An 18,794-nucleotide genomic window follows, 5' to 3' on the forward strand; every position below is an offset into this window, starting at 1 on the left:
CTCCCCAGGAACCTCCCAGATTGCCCTCCTCCTACACTCTCTTCCTACTGTGAGGGTCCCAAGCCCCAACTCTGCCCCTTCAGTCCACATCAATTATGAATTTTTTTTCACCTCTGGACCCCCATCCCTAGCTTTCTCATTGCAGACCTGAGCACAGAGACAGACAGACAAGGCCTGGGTACAAGGGGATATTTACAGACCAATATAAACAATGAAGTCCTGGACCTGACTCTTACTTGGCACTACAAGAGCAACAGGAACCCTGAGAACTATTAATGTGCAGACACTGGGCTCACATACTTTCTAGGCAGCAGCTCCTTTATATTTCACAACCCTGAGGGAAGGAAGGATTATTAGTCCCATTTTAATGAGGAAAAAAGATTGAGAGCAGTCAAGAAACTGTTTCCTTTCACATAGTGAGTAGCTGAGCTGATGTTGGAACCCAGTTTTCATTTCTCTAATCTGAAGGAATCCAAACACTGCCCTCGCTGGTTTGGCTCAGTGGATAGAGCGTTGGCCTGTGGACAGAAGGGTCCCGGGTTTGATTCCAGTCAAGGTCACATGCCCGGGTTGCCAGCTCAATCCCCAGTAGGGGGTGTGCAGGAGGCAGCCGATTAATGATTCTCATTAATGTTTCTCTCTCTACCTCTCCCTTCCTCTCTGAAATCTATATGTACGTGTGTGTGTGTGTGTGTGTGTGTGTGTGTGTGTGTGTGTATCTCCTATATAATAAAAGGCTAATATGCAAGTCAACCGAATGCAGAACAACTGGTCGCTATGATGCACACTGACCACCAGGGGGCAGACGCTCAATGCAGGAGCTTCCCCCTGGTGGTCAGTGCGCTCCTGCAGGGTGAGTGCTGTTCAGCCAGAAGCCCTGAGCCTGGCTCAAGGCTGGGGAGTGCAGGGGCAGTGGCAGGAGCCTCTCCCACAGCCTCCACGGCAGTCGGACATCCCCTGAAGGCTCCCGGACTGCTAGAGGGCGCAGGCCAGGCTGAGAGACCCCCCCACCCCAGTGCACGAATTTCATGCACCAACACCAAGCCTCTAATATATATGAAGGAATCAAAAAACCATGGAATCTTTCCACTATGCACCCACAAACTCACAACCAATATAATTTATCAGACACAAATATGTCTGTCTATTTATTAGAACTGGCTATCAGAGGAACCCCAAGTCCCACATGAGGCACTGGTTGACAGAGGGATGGGTAAAGCATGGAGGCAGGCTTAGGGCTTCATTTCTGGACCTGTGCTGAGCCAAAACTGATCCTTGTGTCTCAAAGCTGGGGATAGACAGAGGGGACTCAATCAAGGAGCCAGAGTTGCAGCATCAGAGCCAGGCTAAGCAGGAGAGGCCCAATCCCATGGAGCATGGCCCTAGAAGTCATGGCCAAGGCATAGAACCTCGCCACCTCTTCATTGGGGTTGCCCTGGGCCGGTTCAAACCACATCTGGATGCAGCAGCCACTTCCTCGGCTGTATTGGCTGACCTGGTAGGAGTGACTCCAGAGGCCCTCACACAGGGCTGCAGGAGTGGGGAAGTGGGACTCAAAGGTGCGACAGACGGCCTCAGCTGGACACTTGTTAGATCCTGCAGGGGGAGAGAGGATAGACACAGACATCCAGCCCTGCTTACCTGAGAGATATTCAGGCAATCCCAAATCCTCAAACCGCCTTTGCCCAAACCCCACCTCCATCTCCCCACCCACCCACCCAGCCCTCACCTGAGGTCCAGTTCCAGCCCTTGTGCCAGTCACTCTTGCAGGTGTAGGAGGTGCGGCAGGCTTCCCACCAGCTCTCACAGTCCTCTTTGCACAGGGGCACGTTTAGGAAACGCTCTCTGCGCCAGCTCTGGCTCACCTGAGTGGGAGGTAAAATGAGAAGGTTCCTCAGCCAGGCCTGTTGGCAGCCACAGCTTTGACTGGGGTAGGGTGGGGTGAGGGAGACCCCGGTACCTGCTGGATCCAGGGCCCTACGTTGGAGGTGCACTCATAGAGACAGGTGTCCTGGAGGAGCACTCATAGAGACAGGTGTCCTGGATGAAGTGGCGCTTGCAGGCAGGCTCCATCTTGCCACAGTGGTCCCAGTTGAAGTTATACAGGAGGGAGGTGTCCTTTTGCAGCTCCTGGCTGGTGCTGACAGAGCAGCAGGCATTCTTCCTCCAGGGAGTGCACTGGGTGGGGAGGACACAGCACTCAGTGCCCCCTGCCACCCACTTCTGCCACCTCCAGCCTCTCCCCATTTGGTTCTTGCTCTCCAGCCCCAGGTAGATTGTTCTAGAAATGCTCACTGTGAGGACCTCTCTGTCCTTGGCCCTCAGGAACTCCCATCTTGAGGGACACTCAATTGCAACAGTGTGATTAGGGGGTTGTGGAAGCCTGGGAGAAACCCTGTCTCGGGAGGACAAAAAACTACCATTTATACAGGACTTAACACTTTATAAAAAGTTCTTAAATTTATTCATTAAAAAAGTATTACTGAGTAGCTACTCTGTGCCAGCCTCTGTTGTAGACGAAGTACAGCAGACAAGAAAACAGACAGAAATATGTGTTCATGGATCTTACATTCTGGTCAGGGGAGACAGACCGTAAGACACTAAAAGGGGAAAAATATGATATGGAAGGATATGATCAACTATATAGGGACGTTTACAGCAGGGAATGGGTATGTGGAGAATGGGGTGACTGTTGGAATTTAAAATAAGGTGGTTTGAAAAGCCTCATTGCTAGGTGACATTTTCAGTAAAGGAGGAAAGAGCCCTGACCAGGTAGTTCAGTTGGTTAGAGCATCTCCCTGATATGCCACGGTTGTGGGTTTGAACCCAGTCAGGGCACATATAAGAATCAACTAATGAATGCATATATAAGTGAAAAAAAAACCACAGATGTTTCTTTCTCTTCCACTTCCTGTGTCTCTCCTTTCTCTACCATCAATAAATTTAAAAAAAGGGAGGGGGGAAAGTGAGCAATACAGTAATCTATTGTTGAATAACCATATTCTTGGCAAGTATTAAGATCTGTGTCCCCCCCGTGGATAGAACAGTATCAGACACACAGAAACATTTGCTTAATAAAGTGAAAACACATTTATGATTTCCTGATCTAAACTGAATTACATCTTCCATATGAACACACCTTAGTTTATCCGATTTTCCAGGACAACACAAACCATGAAATGGAAGGCTGTACTGTATGTTTTGTATTACTGGAGTTTATCACTATTGTAGAAAATTGTCTCCTTAATTGCAACACTGCCCAGAGGTCGGCAAACTCATTAGTCAACAGAGCCAAATATCAACAGTACAACGATTGAAATTTCTTTTGAGAGCCAAATTTTTTAAACTTAAACTTCTTCTAACGCCACTTCTTCAAAATAGACTCGCCCAGGCCGTGGTATTTTGTGGAAGAACCACACTCTCTCAAGGGGCCAAAGAGCCGCATGTGGCTTGCGAGCCGCAGTTTGCCGACCACGGGGGGTATTAGATAGCATTTAAGTTGCTAATAGAGTACACCTGTATAAATCTTCATTTGAAGCTGCCCCATTCATGTGCTGTTTCACAAGCACTTCTAATGTAGCCATAGCAGAGAATTGACATATTGAAATGTAGTTTGTTTTTTTATAAATTGCTTTCTTTTTGCTTCTCCTTTGTATTATAGGTAATTATGTTGATATTTTTAAATTAATAGATTCTAGTAGCTTTGAACTTCATTCCAGGATAGAAAAGAGAGTCTAAACAACATTTTTCCTAAAAAGGAAGTATGGAAACTAATAGGTTGCAACCAAGTGGCATAATTTTTTATAGAATGTGTGAGAGTACTGCACCTCTGCCCCATGTCGCAGTCATAAGAGGCCTCTCCTTGGCCCCTAGCACTCCATGGGACTGGCACGTAGTCCAAGTAGGAAAACCATCCTCCCCCAAACTCCTGGAGGTGTCCGCCCCAGTCCTGCCCCACCACGAGGGCTAGTCATGTCTAGGTCCTGTGTGTGTCCATAGGCTCCTCTGGGCCTCAGTTTCCTCATTTGTTCATGGGGAAAATGTCATCTCCCTACCTCAGAGGACCACCGGAAAAATGAGATCATGGACAGAAAGCACATGACACCTGGTAGGTAGGTACTCAGTAAGTGATCATTGCATGTGGTTGCTGACATGGTATCTTGTTGTGAAGAAGCCGCCCCGAATATCAGCTAAACTGCTCCCTGACCTTTACCTTCTCAGCAATAATCAGAACATGGGGTGTCTGGCCCCTCAACCCTTCCCGCACCACCCTAAGGTCCTCTTCCCTGTCAGAACCAGTCCCCTCCCCAAACGCAGCCACACTGCAGCCATACCTGGCCATGCAGCTTGTCCTCAGGGCCTGGCTTTGTCTTGTGGTGTTTGGCATCCATGCAGACGTTGAGCAGGTCTGTCCTGTCTCTGGCACTGCACACGGAGGCTGAAAACCAGGCCAGCAGCAGCAGAGGTGGCATCAGTTTCCAGGCCATGTCTTTCTGTCCCTGCAGAGGAAGCTGTGGTTAGGGAGAACGAGGCCTGAGGGGAGAGCCCATGCCGGGTGCTCCCTTCACCCCTCCTCAGTCTCCCCATCTCCACAGTGAAGGCTGTGGCCCGACCCTGTTCCTTCAGTGCTGGGTCCTGGGGCTGCCAGAGACTGAGATAGATGAGGCTGGCAAAGGGGGCTCCCTCACCCCATTCTTGGAGGGTTCAGAAGGGGATCTGGGATTAGTAGGGGGACCCTCAGGGACAGTACCCAAGTTGGAGAAGAATGCTTGAACCCACACATTCTCTCTGGATTTTACCTTTAAAAAAAAAGTAATTAAATGGTTTAGGTCCGTACTTCCTGAAAAGGGCCAGGGACCCACAGCACCCTTATGCTGTGTTCAGCAAGTGCCCTGCCATTAGACCCTGGGTCACCTGGGTTCCCATGGCAGCTTAGGAGCCCTGTTTGCCTGGGGAAGGCCACGGCCCAGCTCTGCTGAGCTCTCCACAGCAGCATGAGGATCAAGGGATGTAACACAAACAGGACCGTGTTTGGTTTAATGATACGGGAATGGAAAGAGTGGTGGATTTTTGTCTTTTTTAAAGTTTTTATTGATTGTTAGAAAGAGGCAGGGAGAGGGAGAGAGAGAAACATCAATGGGCTGCCTCCTGCACAACTCCTACTGGGGATCTATCCCACAACCCGGGCGTGCGCCCTGACCAGAATCATACAGCAACCTCTTGGCCCAACCAAATGAGCCACACCAGCCAGGGCAAGAGTGGTGGCTTTCAAACCAATTTGCTCCCTCAGACTTCTCCCTTCCCTATTTCCTGAAAGCCTTTCCTCCCTCCACCCCATTGTGACTCTGGCCCCTCAGCGCTCTGAGAGCTGGACTAATGCCCCAGATCGCCACCTGACTCCTCAGAAAACAAATGCAGAGACCCTTGGACTGACCAGAAGGACAACATAAAGTCTCCCGTGTTAAAGGAGCCTGCCCGACAGGCACTGAGGGGCATGGGCGGCGCCTGGAAAAAGTGACAGCCCCTTGTCTGTCCATGACTGCCCGTCACCCCACCCCACCCATTACAGATCTGTTTCTTTGGACTTAGTCGCTGAAGCACTAAGAGTTGATAATGAAAGCCCATTCCTCTTCCTCACCATTCCCTCATGCAGTTGATCACCAAGCCCTGGCAAGGGTCCCTCCAAAAACCTTTCCAGAATTCACTTCCCCTGGCTCTGAGTTTGGGGTCAGTTCACTCCTCCAATTTCTTCCCCTTCAAGTCATCTTTCCCACAGGAGCCAGGGTGATCTTTCTAAAGAAAGACATGCCCCTCCCCTACCCACAGACCCACCAAGTCCTCCCTTTTCCCCTCCTCCCCCAGTGCCTCTGTCACCCTTCCCTCCTGAGGGCATCTTGCCTGAGCCTCCTTTGCTGCTGGGAGCACACACTGCTGTGTCTGGACTGGCCTCTCTCAGGACTGGCAACAGCTCCAGGACCCTGGACTACCCAGAGGTCTCTGTCCTCAGGGCAGGATGACTGTAAGAGCTCTGAATGTGCTTACACAGAATGTACCCTGCGGTTAGCAATTTCTACTTCCACCTCTTTCCTTTCCACACCTCACTGTATTCCAAGCTTCCTTAGTCTGTCAAGTTAGCCAATTCTATGTGATTTCATCTCTTTATTTGTTAAATTACTCACTCCAGGATCCACGCATTCAATATTCATGACAATATAGAGAAACACTCACCTCCTCGGGGATTCTGATTTTTTGTACCTTTTTGTTAAAAATATATTTTTATTGACTTCAGAGAAGAAGGAAGAGGGAGAGAAATAGAAACATCAATGATGAGAGAGAATCATCAATGGGCTGCCTCCTGCACACCTCCCACTGGGGATCAGGCCTGAAACCCAGGCATGTGCCCTTGATCAGAAGCAAACTGGGACCCTTCAGTCCGCAGGCCAAAGCTCTATCCACTGAGCCAAACCGGCTAGGGCAGGAATCTGATTTTTTAGGTTCCCCAAATGGTTGTTAGGAGAAAGCTAACTTGAGGGGAATGAGGCAAGGAGGGGGAAAATCCAGGCTTTAGGGTCAGGCCTTGGGACCCAGTAAGAGTTCCATCCCTCGTGCAACCTTGGTAAATGTCACTAAACCTTGCTTAGCTTTTGCTGGCTCATCGGAAAATTGTTGAGAATTTAACTGGAAAAGTCTGACACATACCAAGCAGGCTTAAATGACAACTATCATGTTAATTTATAAGCAGTGAAGTAGACATAGATAGAAGTTGAGGTACAGAAGTCTAGGGACACAGAGAAAAGTCCTAATATCTCACCAGATAACATTTCTTTAAACATAATTAAGGAATTTTTTATAATCTTTTAAAAAATGTGGTAGAATACATATTATATAAAATATACCATCTTCACCATTTTTAAGTGTACAGTTCTGTTAAGTACACTCATATTGTTGTGCAACCAATCTCTGGTAATCTCATTTTGTAACACTGAAACTATTCCCGTTAAGCAACTACTCCTGATTTCCTCCTTCCCCTAATCCTTAGCAACCATCTTTTGACTTTCTGTCTCTATGAATTTGACTACTCTAGATACCTTCTTTAAGCAGAAACGTGTTCTTTTGTAACTGGCTTCTTTGACTACATTATAGTCATAAAGTTCATCCATTTATCAGAATTTCATCCCTTTTTATAGCTGAATAATATTTTGTTGTATGTATATACCACATTTTATTTACAGATACTTGGGTTGCTTCCACCTTTTGGTACTGTGAAGAACACTGCTATAAGCATGAGTGTACAAATATCTCTACAGGACCCTGCCTTCAGTTCTTTTGGGTGCATACCCAGAAGTGGAAGAGCTGGATCATATGGTAATTCTATTTTTAACATTTGAGGAACTGTCATACTTTTTTCCATAGCAGCTGCAGAATTTTACATTCCCATCAACAGTGTACAAGAGTTCCAATTTCTTCCCATCCTTGCCAACACTTGTTATTTTCTGTTGGATTTTTTTTTTTTTTTCAAAAAATAGAAGCCATCCTAATAGATGTCAGGTGAAATCTCATTGTAGTTTTGATTTGCATTTCCCTAATGATTAGTGACATTGAACAACTTTTCATATGTTTATTGGTCATTTGTACATCTTCTTTGGACTTCATTATCAAGTCCTTTTCCCGCTTTTAAATTAGGTTACATGTGTTTTTTTGTTGAGTTGAAGGATTAGCTCCTTGTTAAATATATGACTTGCAAGTATTTTCTCCTGTTCTGTAGGTTGCCTTTTCACTCTAATTGTTCACTGATGCACAGAAGTTTTTAATTTTGATGGAATTCAATTTAACTCTTTTTGTCTTCTGTTGCCTATGCTTTTGTTCTTCTATCCAAGAAGTCATTGCCTAATACAATGTCATAAAGCTCTTGCCCTGTGTTTTCTTAAGAGTTTTAATTGTTTTAGCTCGTTGTGATTAGGTCTTTGATCCATTTTGAGTTAAATTTTGTAGATAGGGTAAAATAAGGGCCGAATGTAATTTTTTAAAAAATATATTTTATTGATTCTTGACAGAGAGGAAGGGAGAGGGATAGAGAGTTAGAAACATTGATGAGAGAGAAACATTGATCAGCTGCCTCCTGCACACCTCCTACTGGGGATGTGCCCACAACCAAGGTACATGCCCTTCACCAGAATTGAACCTGGGACCCTTCAGTCAGCAGCCCCAATGCTCTATCCACTGAGCCAAACCAGTTAGGGCCGAATGTAATTATTTTTGTATGTGAATATCCAGGTGTGTCCTGGCATCGTATTTTGACAATGCTATTCTTTGAATTGTCATTTATTCCATTGAATTGTCTTGACACCATTGTCAAAAATCTGGACTCTTAAGTTCTATTCCATTGATATGTACATCTATCCTCATGCTACTACCACACTGTCCTGATTATTGCAGTTTTATAATAAGTTTTGAAATCAGAAAGTGTGAGTCCTCCAATTTGGTGCTTTCTTAAGATTGTTTGAGCTATTCTGAGTCTCTTGCATGTCCATATAGATTTTAGGTTCATATTGTCTATTTCTCAAAAAAAGTCAGCTGGAATTTTGGTAAGGATTGATTTGAATCTGTAGAGCAACTTGGGGAGAATTGCCTTTTAACAAAAGTGTCTTCTGATTGATGAATATGGAATGTCTTTCCATTTATTAGCTTTTTCATTTCTTTCAACAATGTTGTGTAGTTTTCAGTGTACAAGTCTTTTAGTTTCTTAAATGTATTGCAATGTGTTTTGTTCTTTTTTATACTATTGTGAATGGAATTCTAATCTTAAATTCATTGTTGTATTGTTTATTGATAGTGTACAGAAATACAATGTTTTTGTTAATACTCATCGGAGGATATTTTTCCCATTGATTTTAGAGAGAGTGGTGGAATGGAGGCAGGGAGGGAGAGAGAGAGATGGATGTTAGAGAGACAAATCGATTGATTGCCTCACCCAAGGGCTCTGACCAAGGGCCTGAGATCTAAACTGCAACCCAGGTACTGTTCCCTTGACAGAAAATCGATCCCGAAACCCTTTGGTGCATGGGCCGGTGCTCTAACCACTGAGCATACCGGCTAGGGCCAATTTATTTATTTATTTTTATTTTTAAAATATATTTTTTATTGATTTCAGAGAGGAAAGGAGAGGGAGAGAGAGATAGAAATATCAATGATGAGAGAGAGAGAGATAGAAATATCAATGAAGAGGGAGAGAGAGATAGAAACATCAATAATGAGAGAGAATCATTGATTGTCTGCCTTCTGCACACTCCACACTGGAGATCGAGCCCGCAACCTGGGCATGTGCCCTGACCAGGAATTGAACCGTGACCTCCTGGTTGATGCTTAATCTCTGAGCCATGCTGCTGGGTGGGCCAATTTATTTTTATATATAGATCTGGTGTCTTATAAATTTGCTGAATTCACCTATTAGTAATACAATGTTTTGTAGGTTCCTTAGGATTTTTTATATACAATGTCATACCATCTGTGAATAGAAATGGTTTTATTTTTTGTTTGCAATCTGAATGACTTTTATTTATTTTTCTTAAAATATATTTTTATTGATTTCAGAGAGGAAGAGAGAGAGAGAAACATCAATGATGAGAAAGAATCATTGATTGGCTGCCTCCTGCACGCCCCCAACTGGGGATCAAGCCCACAACCCAGGGAATGTGCCCTTGACTGGAACCGAACCTGGGACCCTTCAGTCTGCAGGCCAACACTCTATCCACTGAGCCAAACCAGCTAGGGCTATTTCTTTTTCTTGACTAACAGCCCTAGCTAGAACCTTCAGTAAAATGTTGAATAAACATGATGAGAGTAAAAAAAAAATAAAAATAAAAAAAAAATAAAACATGATGAGAGTGGCTATTCATGTCTTATTCCTAATCTTAGAGGGAAAGCCTTTTGGCATTAGTGTGATGTTAATAGTGGGTTTTTCATAGATGTTCTTTATAAGGTTGGGAAATTTTCCTTTTCTTCCAAACTTATTTATTGTTTTTTTTGTTGGTGTGTTTTTGTTTTTTTATCATGAAAGGCCTTTATATTTTGTCAAATGATATTTCTGCATCAATTGAGATGATCATGTGGGTTTTGCCCTTCATTCTAGTCATGTGGTATTTTATTAAATAACTGTCTTTTGGATGTTAAACCAACTTGCATTCCCGAGGTTAATCCTACTTGGTTATGATGTATAATATCTTCGACATGTTGCTAAATGCAGTTTGCTAGTATTTTGTAGAGGAGAGTTATGACTTTATTTAAAAGGGATATTGGGGTGTAGTTTCCTTTTCTTGGATATGGGTCTGCTTTTGGGCTCTCCATTCTGTTTATTTGTTTATTCTTTGCCAATACCCACTGTTTTGATGACTTTGTCTTTATAGTAAGTCTCAAAGTCAGGTAATATCAGTTCTCCAACTTTGTTTTTTTCTCTTTCAATATTGTGTTGGCTATTCTGAGTCTTTTGTTTCTCTATATAAACTAGAACCAGTTTGTTAATATCTACAAAATAACTTAGTGGAATTTTGATTAGATTACTTGAATCTGTAGATCAAGTTGGGAATAACTGGCATCATGACAATATTGAATCTTCTTGCCGAAACCGGTTTGGCTCAGCGGATAGAGCGTCGACCTGCGGGCTGAAAGGTCCCGGGTTCGATTCCGGTCAAGGGCATGTACCTTGGTTGCGGGCACATCCCCAGTGGGAGGTGTGCAGGAGGCGGCTGATCGATGTTTCTCTCTCATTGATGTTTCTAGCTCTCTATCCCTCTTCCTTCCTCTCTGTGAAATATCAATAAAATATATTTTAAAAAAAATATATTGAATCTTCTTATTCATGAACATGAACTATCTATTTATTTAGTCCTTGTATTTTGTTCATCAGAGTTTTGTAGTTTTCTTTATATGGATCTTGTACATATTTGGTTAGGTTTATACCTAAATATTTCATTTTTCTGGATGCTAATGTAAATGATAATGTTTTTAGTGTTTATTTCAAATTCCACTTGTTTGTTGCTAGTATATGGAAAGGCAATTTACTGTTTTTTAAATATATTTTTATTAATTTCAGAGAGGAAGGAAGAGGGAGAGAGAGATAGAAACATCAATAATGAGAGAGAATCATTGATTGGCTGCCTTCTGCACACTCCACACTGGAGATCGAGCCCGCAACCTGGGCATGTGCCCTTGATTGGAATTGAACCTGGGACACACACACCCCGCCCCCGCCTCCCCCTCCGCCAAGTCCGCAGGCCCACGCTCTATCCACTGAGCCAAACCGGCTAGGGCGGTAATTGAATTTTGTATATTAATCTGTATCCTGCAATCTTGCTATAATCACTTGTTAGTTCCAGGAAATTTTTTGTCAATTCTTTTGCATTTTCTCCATAGAAGAACAAGTCACCTATGAACAAAGATAATTTTTTTAAATATATTTTATTGATTTTTTTACAGAGAGGAAGGGAGAGGGATAGAGAGTTAGAAACGTCGATGAGAGAGAAACATCGATCAGCTGCCTCCTGCACACTCCCCACTGGGGATGTGCCCGCCACCAAGGTACATGCCCTTGACCGGAATAGAACCTGGGACCCTTGAGTCCGCAGGCCAACGCTCTATCCACTGAGCCAAACTGGTTAGGGCAACAAAGATAATTTTATTTCTTCCTTCCCAATCTGTATATATATATATTTAAAAATATATATTTTATTGATTTTTTACAGAGAGGAAGGGAGAGGGATAGAGAATTAGAAACATTGATCAGCTGCCTCCTGCACACCCCCCACTGGGGATGTTCCTGCAACCAAGGTACACGCCCCTGACTGGAATCAAACCTGGGACCCTTCAGTTCGCAAGCCGACGCTCTATCCACTGAGCCAAACCCAAACCAGTTAGGGCCAATCTGTATATTTTTTAGGTCCTTTCCTTATTTTATTTCATTATCTGGAACTTCTAGTATGATGTTGAAGGGGAGTGGGAGAGGGAAAATCCTTGCCTTGTACCTGATCTTAGTGGGAAATCTCCCAGTTTCTTACCATTAATTATGATTAGGATTTTTTAAATATCAAGTTGAAGTTCTAGTAAATTTTTAAGTTTAATTATTTTACTCCAGATTTTCTATTTGATTTTTTAAAAAATAATTTATATCTTGTCCTGGCTGGTGTTTCTCAGTGGTTAGAGTTTAGGCCCACACACCAAAGGGTCATGGGTTCAATTCCGGATCAAGGGAATGTACCTGGGTTGCATGTTCATTCCCCTCCCCTGGTGGCGGGTGGGGCACATGTGGGAGGCAACCAATCAATGTGTCTTTCTCACATTGTCTATGTTTCTCTCTACCTCTCTCTCTCTCCCTCCCTTCCTTCCACTCTCTCTGAAATGCAATAGAAAAAAATGTCCTCAGGACAGGATTAACAACAACAACGAAAATTCATATCTCTTTATTGATATTCTCCTTTTGGTTAGACGTCATTTTTACATTTTCCCTGACTCCTTTAGACATAGTTCATTTTTATAATAGATGATTTAAAAACTAATAAGTTCAACATAAGGGACAATATCTGTTGACTGCTTTTTTTCTCCTTATACAGGTCATACTCTCCCATTTCTTTGCATGTCTTATCGTGTTGGGGAACAGTGTGAAAACTGGTCATTTTAAATGACATAATATGGCATCTTTGGAAATTAGATACTCCCAAGGCTCATATTTGTTCCTGTTGATTTGTTGATTGACATTCAAGGACTAAATCTGTAAAGCCTGTTTTCTTTGTCATGTGTGGTCACTGTCATTTCTGCCATTTAGCTTAGTGGTCAGCTAATGAGTGGACAGAGATTTCCTTAAATGTCTTCCGCTCTTTGCCAAGGGAGTCTGTGTGTTGGTTCAGGCAAGCCTTCAAAGCTCTGAAAGTTTACTCTCCCTTATCCCTCATTTCCTGCTTCACCCAGGCCTTAAGGTTATTAGAATTGAGAGATTGGGCCTTTTCATGTGTTTCCTGGGTTTACATACAGTTTTGCAAACACATGTGGATTTCTAGACCCCCGGGAATGTCAGAGCTTTTCAAAGCTTTCTGTCTACATGTCCTTCCTAATATTTCTTTTAAGTTTTTTGGCCAGCTTCTGGTTTGTCTCAGTTGGTTTTCCTGCCTTAGGGAGTTGGGATGTCTAACAGTTTGCTGATGATTATTTGGACAAACACCCAGGGATGGGGCTTCTCACTGTGTGAGCTCTGAGTCAGTCAAATAAGACTAGCTCTATGAATGGGGCTCTTACCAGGAGCTGCCAGACAAATCAGTGACATTTCTCCAGGGATAGGACTTTTGGAGGAATTCCACACCCACTCTGTCCCCTCTAGTGGCTCCTAGGCTTCTGTTTTTCACAGTTACTATAGTTGTGAGACAACTGGGTTTGAAGGCTACCAGAGTTTGGGAGAGGCGGATGGGAAAAAAGTCAAAATGCCAAGAGCTTGCTGTTTCCTACTGAGATTCAATCATTTTTCTTAAATAAGTGCTCCTTAGATTTTGAAAGTTTGGGTTAATTTCCAGAGTTCTGGAAAAGCTGAGTTTGACGTCTTGCCAGTGTTCTTGCTTTCATGGAGGAGTGGATTTTCAGATGCCCTTCCTCTGCCATTCCAGAAGTGCATCTTCAGGTTACTTTTATTTTAAGAGGCATAAAGCTTTAAATAATGTTGGCCACTCCTACGAAGAAGTAGTCTTTGAGTATACATTCTGCACTTAACATGAAGAAATAAGTTATTTTTTGTTTCCTGTGTTTTCCCCTACAGCAGTGTTAAGGTCCTTACCCAACCTGACTGTGAACTTTTACTTCGCAGGAAACACGTTAATTTTTATTTTATTTTGTCCTGGCTCACTCACGTTGTGCTCTTAGGTCATGATACAAGACAGTATGTTTCCTCACTTCTAGAGAAGTTAAAATTCTTAATGACAATGTTATAAGTAGAGTTCTCTTATTAATGAGACAGCCAAGACTCAGGCTATTTCCTGCCAACACTTTCTTCAGTTCTCTTCTCTAAATCAGGCCCTACATTCAGGACAATAAAACTATCAAGGTGTATTTTACACCAGAATCACCCTGGCATTTCTCAGACAGCTGCTAGAATACACCAAAAACTTGCTCTCTAACAGCATGGCACTCATAAGTAAAGTATTCAAGGAGGGATGCTAAAAATAATTAAATATAATTGGTATGCTCCACGTTTTTAAAATTAGCTTATCAATATTATAAGAGCTGCCCTGTTCATAGTGTCCACATGTGGAGGAAGATGATAGCAAAGGGAGAAGCTCATCCCTTTGAGATGAGTCTTATACAAGGTAAAGGGTTCTGACCGAATGGTTATTGTGGACTTTTTCAAATGGGTAAAATCATACTCATGTTCACAGGCAAGGGTTTGCATGATCACTGTCAACAGGTTTATTTCCAAGACGATTTAATGCCTTTATTTAAAATCACCTTTTAGCCCGGCCAGTGTTGCTCAGTGGTTGAGCATTGACCTATGAACCTGGAGGTCAAGGTTCAATTCCCGATCAGGGCACATGCCTGGGTTGCAGGCTCAATACCCAGCAGGGAGCACACAGGAGACAGCTGATCAATTGTTCTCTCTCAATATTGATGTTTCTATCTCTCTCTCCCTCTCCCTTCCTCTCTGAAATCAGTAAAAAAAAGTATATAAAGTAAAATAATAAAATCACCTTTTATTGTTGATAGGAATCTGGGTGCACATCTTACAAAATAGACTGTAAGGCACTCAGGACTCCTAAATATGTATCACCCACAGAGCTCTGGCAAATAGAGGAGATAAATGGAATTATCAAAAATAAGTTAGGTAGCCCAGCTGGCGTGGCTCAGTGGTTGAGCATTGACCTATGAACCAGGAGGTCAAGGTTTGATTCCCAGTCAGGGTTGTGGGCTCAATCCCCAGTAAGGGGCGTGTAGGAGGCTGCTGATCAGTGATTCTCAGCATTGGTGTTCCTATCTCTCTCTCCCTCTCCCTTTGTCTCTGAAATCAATAAAAATATATGTTTAAAAATAAGTTGGGTAGCCGAAACCGGTTTGGCTCAGTGGATAGAGCGTCGGCCTGTGGACTGAAGGGTCCCGGGTTCGATTCCGGTCAAGGGCATGTACCTTGGCTGCGGGCACATCCCCGGTGGGGGGTGTGCAGGAGGCAGCTGATCGATGTTTCTCTCTCATCGATGTTTCTAGCTTTCTATCCCTCTCCCTTTCTCTCTGTAAAAATATCAATAAAATATATTTTAAAAAAAATAAGTTGGGTAAAGTGGTTGAGAAAACTAACTCTCCTTGTCTACTTCTCCTTCCTCAGGTTCTATGATATGTTCTCTTGAAAGTAGCCATCAACTGAGACTTCATGAATCTCTTCCTCAGGAAGTTCATGCTCTGTTCTGCTGTTGGAAATGAATACATTGATCAGATCATCTGGTCCTTTTAACAAGTGGTTTCTATTCTCTCCTTTTGTTTCCCTACAGATCCTGCCATAATTGACTGATGGGAAAATAGACTCATGGATCTGACATCACCACCATAAACCAGCACTTGAATAATTCAACCTATCAGAGCCCTGGTTCTTGTCCAGAAAAATTCCAGCCCCAAAGCAAAAGATTTCTCTGAAGGGAAATGTTCACCCACAAACAGGTAAGAAGGAATAATTTTTAAAGAAATAGTGAAGTTGACAAAGGATATGATTGTGCTTATTGTGTCGGTATTTTTGGTAATGTGCTTCATGTCCTTTTTTTAATTAGTCATATGATGCAGCCCTTTTCTTTCCCCTGGCTCTGATCGCTAACCCTCAATTTAGCAGACCACACTTGTGCCAACTGGAATAAACACTCCCTCTAAAAAATGTTTTTGGTCAGTGGGCTACGTTTTTAAATGTCTCGGCTGGTATTGTCGTCTTCATCTACTCCAAGAACAGACTGCCTCCTTGATTGCCATATCGATCCAAACAATGCCTCAAAGTTCATAATCAAATAGAAATTGCCTGAGCCCTAGCCAGGTGGCTCAGTTGGTTGGAGTGTGGTCCCCTGCACAAAAGGTTGCAGGTTAGATTCTGGTCAGGGCACATACCTAGGTTGCGGGTTCAGTCCTGGTCAGGGAACATATGGAGGCAACTGATGTTTCTCTCACATCAATGTTTCTCTCTCTCTGCCTTCCTCTCTCTAAAATTAATAAACATAAACTCAGGTGAGAATTCAAAAATATTGTCTCAGATAATAGATTGTATGGAGCCAGATGATAAATTCCTTAGAATACAGCCTCATGGGTGCAACCCATAGAAATCAGAATCATACAAGATTCGCAATATGCTACCATGCATGAGGAATACCCTATAGGCAATCATTCATTTATTCTTCATTTCACATATCATAAAATTTACTTATTTAAAGTTTACAATGATTTTGCCAAGTGGTGCAACCTTACTGTAAAAGAGTTTTATTGTTTTTTAACTTATAATTTTTATTGAATTTATTGGGGTGACACTGGTTAATAAAATTATACAGGTTTCAGGTGCATAATTCCACAACACATCATCTGTACACTGTATTGTGTTCACCATCCCAAGTCAGGTCTCCTTCCATCACCCTATACCTTCCTCTACCTCCCCGCCCCCCTATAACATTTAGAACATTTTCATTCCTTCTCATACACATTTTTTTTAATTGATAAAATATTTGATTTTTTTCTTCTTTTCTTCTTTTTTTTTAAACTTTCTTTATTGATTAAGGTATTACATATGTGTCCTTATTCCCCCATTACCCCCCACCTCCCATTCATGACCCCACCCCCCTGTTGTCTGTGTCCATTGATTAGGCTTATATGCATGCATATAAGTCCTTTGGTTGATCTCTCCCCCTTACCCCCACCCTCCCCTACCTTCCCTGAGGTTTGACGTTCTGATTGATGTTTCTCTGTCTCTGGATCTATTTTTGTTCATCAGTTTATGTTGTTCATTATATTCCACAAATGAGTGAGATCATGTGATATTTATCTTTCTCTGCCTGGCTTATTTCACTTAGCATAATGCTCTCCATCTCCATCCATGTTGTTGCAAATGGTAAGAACTCCTTCTTTTTTACCGCAGCGTAGTATTCCATTGTATAGATGTACCACAGTTTTTTAATCCACTCATCTGCTGATGGGCACTTAGGCTGTTTCCAAATCTTAGCTATGGTGAATTGTGCTGCTATGAACATAGGGGTGCATATATCCTTTCTGATTGGTGTTTCTAGTTTCTTGGGATATATTCCTAGAAGTGGGATCACTGGGTCAAATGGGAGTTCCATTTTTAGTTTTTTGAGGAAACTCCATACTGTTCTCCACAGTGGCTGCACCAGTCTGCACTCCCACCAGCAGTGCACGAGGGTTCCTTTTTCTCCACATCCTCGCCAGCACTTGTCATTTGTTGATTTGTTGATAATAGCCATTCTGACAGGTGTGAGATGGTACCACATTGTTGTTTTGATTTGCATCTCTCTGATGATTAGTGACTTTGAGCAGGTTTTCATATGTCTCTTGGCCTTCCTTCTGTCTTCTTTCGAAAAGTATCTATTTAGATCAGTTGCCCATTTTTTGATTGGGTTGTTTATCTTCTTTTTGTTAAGCTGCATGAGTTCCCTGTAAATGTTGGAGATTAAACCCTTATCGTTGATATCATTGGCAAATATGTTCTCTCATGCAGTGGGCCTCATACACATTTATAGTTCATCCCTGTTCCCAAATCCAGTCCCAGGCAGTCACTATAAATTTGCCTTTTCTGGACTTTTCATACAAATGGACTTTCACTTGGCATAATGTTTTTAAAGTTTATCCATGACATAGCATGTGTCAGTAGTTCATTAGCTTTTCTTGCTAAAAAAAGTATTCCATTCTATAGATACAACACATTTTGTCTATCCATTCACCAGTTGATGGACATTTAGGTTATTTCCAATTTGGGACTTTTATGAATATGCTGTTATGAACATTCAAATGTAAGCTTTTGTGTGATATGTATTCTCATTTCTCTTGATTTGTTGGGTTATAAGACTTGTACATTTAACTTTTGAGAAACTGCCAGTTTTCAAAGGGCAGAACCATTTACATTCCCATCAGCAATGAATGAGCGTTCCAATTTCTCCACATCCTTACCAACATTTGTTATTGGCAGTCTTATTTATCATAGTCAGTCTAATGGGATGAAATGGTGTATTATTATGATTTTAATTTCCATTTCCAAAAGATGTTGAGCATCTTTTCATGTACTTGTTAGCCACTCATGTGCTTTCTTTGATGAAATGTCCATTTATTTTTTTGCCCATTATTTGATGGGCCTGTTTGTTTTTATTATTGAACTAGAGGCCTGGTGCATGAAATTTGTGCACGAATGGGGTTCCTAGGCCTGGCCAGCAATCAGGGCTGATCTGGGCTAGGCCAATGAGGGCCAGGCCGGAGAGGAAACTACAGTCCTGCGGAAGGAATGGACGGACACTGATGCTGCCATTGTCGGCGGCCTGCCACTGCATGGTTCCCTGCCTCCCCCCCTCCTTCCCTTGCTGCCATGCAGCCACGGTGGCAGCCAAGCAGTGGGCTGATCGAGGCCTGCTGGCCAGGGGGAGGGATGGGGCATGGGAGGTTGGCCGCCTGCCCCAAGGAGGGAGCCAGCCCTTGGCCCCCCTGGGAAAGGCACCGTGTCTGCCACCACCCAACTCCAGTTCCCCATCCTAGCCGGCCAGCTGGGGGAGGTTGGCTGTGACAGTGCACTGAATGCCTGGGGG

At 42.9% G+C, this 18,794-nt stretch overlaps 1 protein-coding gene and 1 pseudogene across 3 annotated transcripts in view; one reads left to right on the forward strand and one right to left on the reverse strand.

Moving 5' to 3' along the window:
* ANAPC15 (anaphase promoting complex subunit 15) overlaps positions 1-18,794 on the forward strand; it is a 90,932-nt gene that overhangs the window by 676 nt on the left and 71,462 nt on the right. For both annotated transcript variants that reach the window (XM_080643184.1, XM_080643177.1), the window contains exon 2: positions 15,510-15,675. The gene's annotated coding sequence lies outside the window, so the exon portion shown is untranslated. The remainder of the gene's footprint in view (positions 1-15,509; positions 15,676-18,794) is intronic.
* Positions 1,119-5,960, reverse strand: LOC308234401 (folate receptor beta-like; annotated as a pseudogene). Its single transcript, XR_013961682.1, has 5 exons — positions 5,899-5,960; positions 4,335-4,499; positions 1,961-2,178; positions 1,730-1,865; positions 1,119-1,596 (listed from the first exon to the last, which is right to left on the reverse strand). The product of XR_013961682.1 is annotated as a folate receptor beta-like (transcript).

The sequence above is a fragment of the Plecotus auritus genome, assembly GCF_963455305.1.
Source record: "Plecotus auritus genome assembly, chromosome: 9".
NCBI classification, from domain to species: domain Eukaryota; kingdom Metazoa; phylum Chordata; class Mammalia; order Chiroptera; family Vespertilionidae; genus Plecotus; species Plecotus auritus.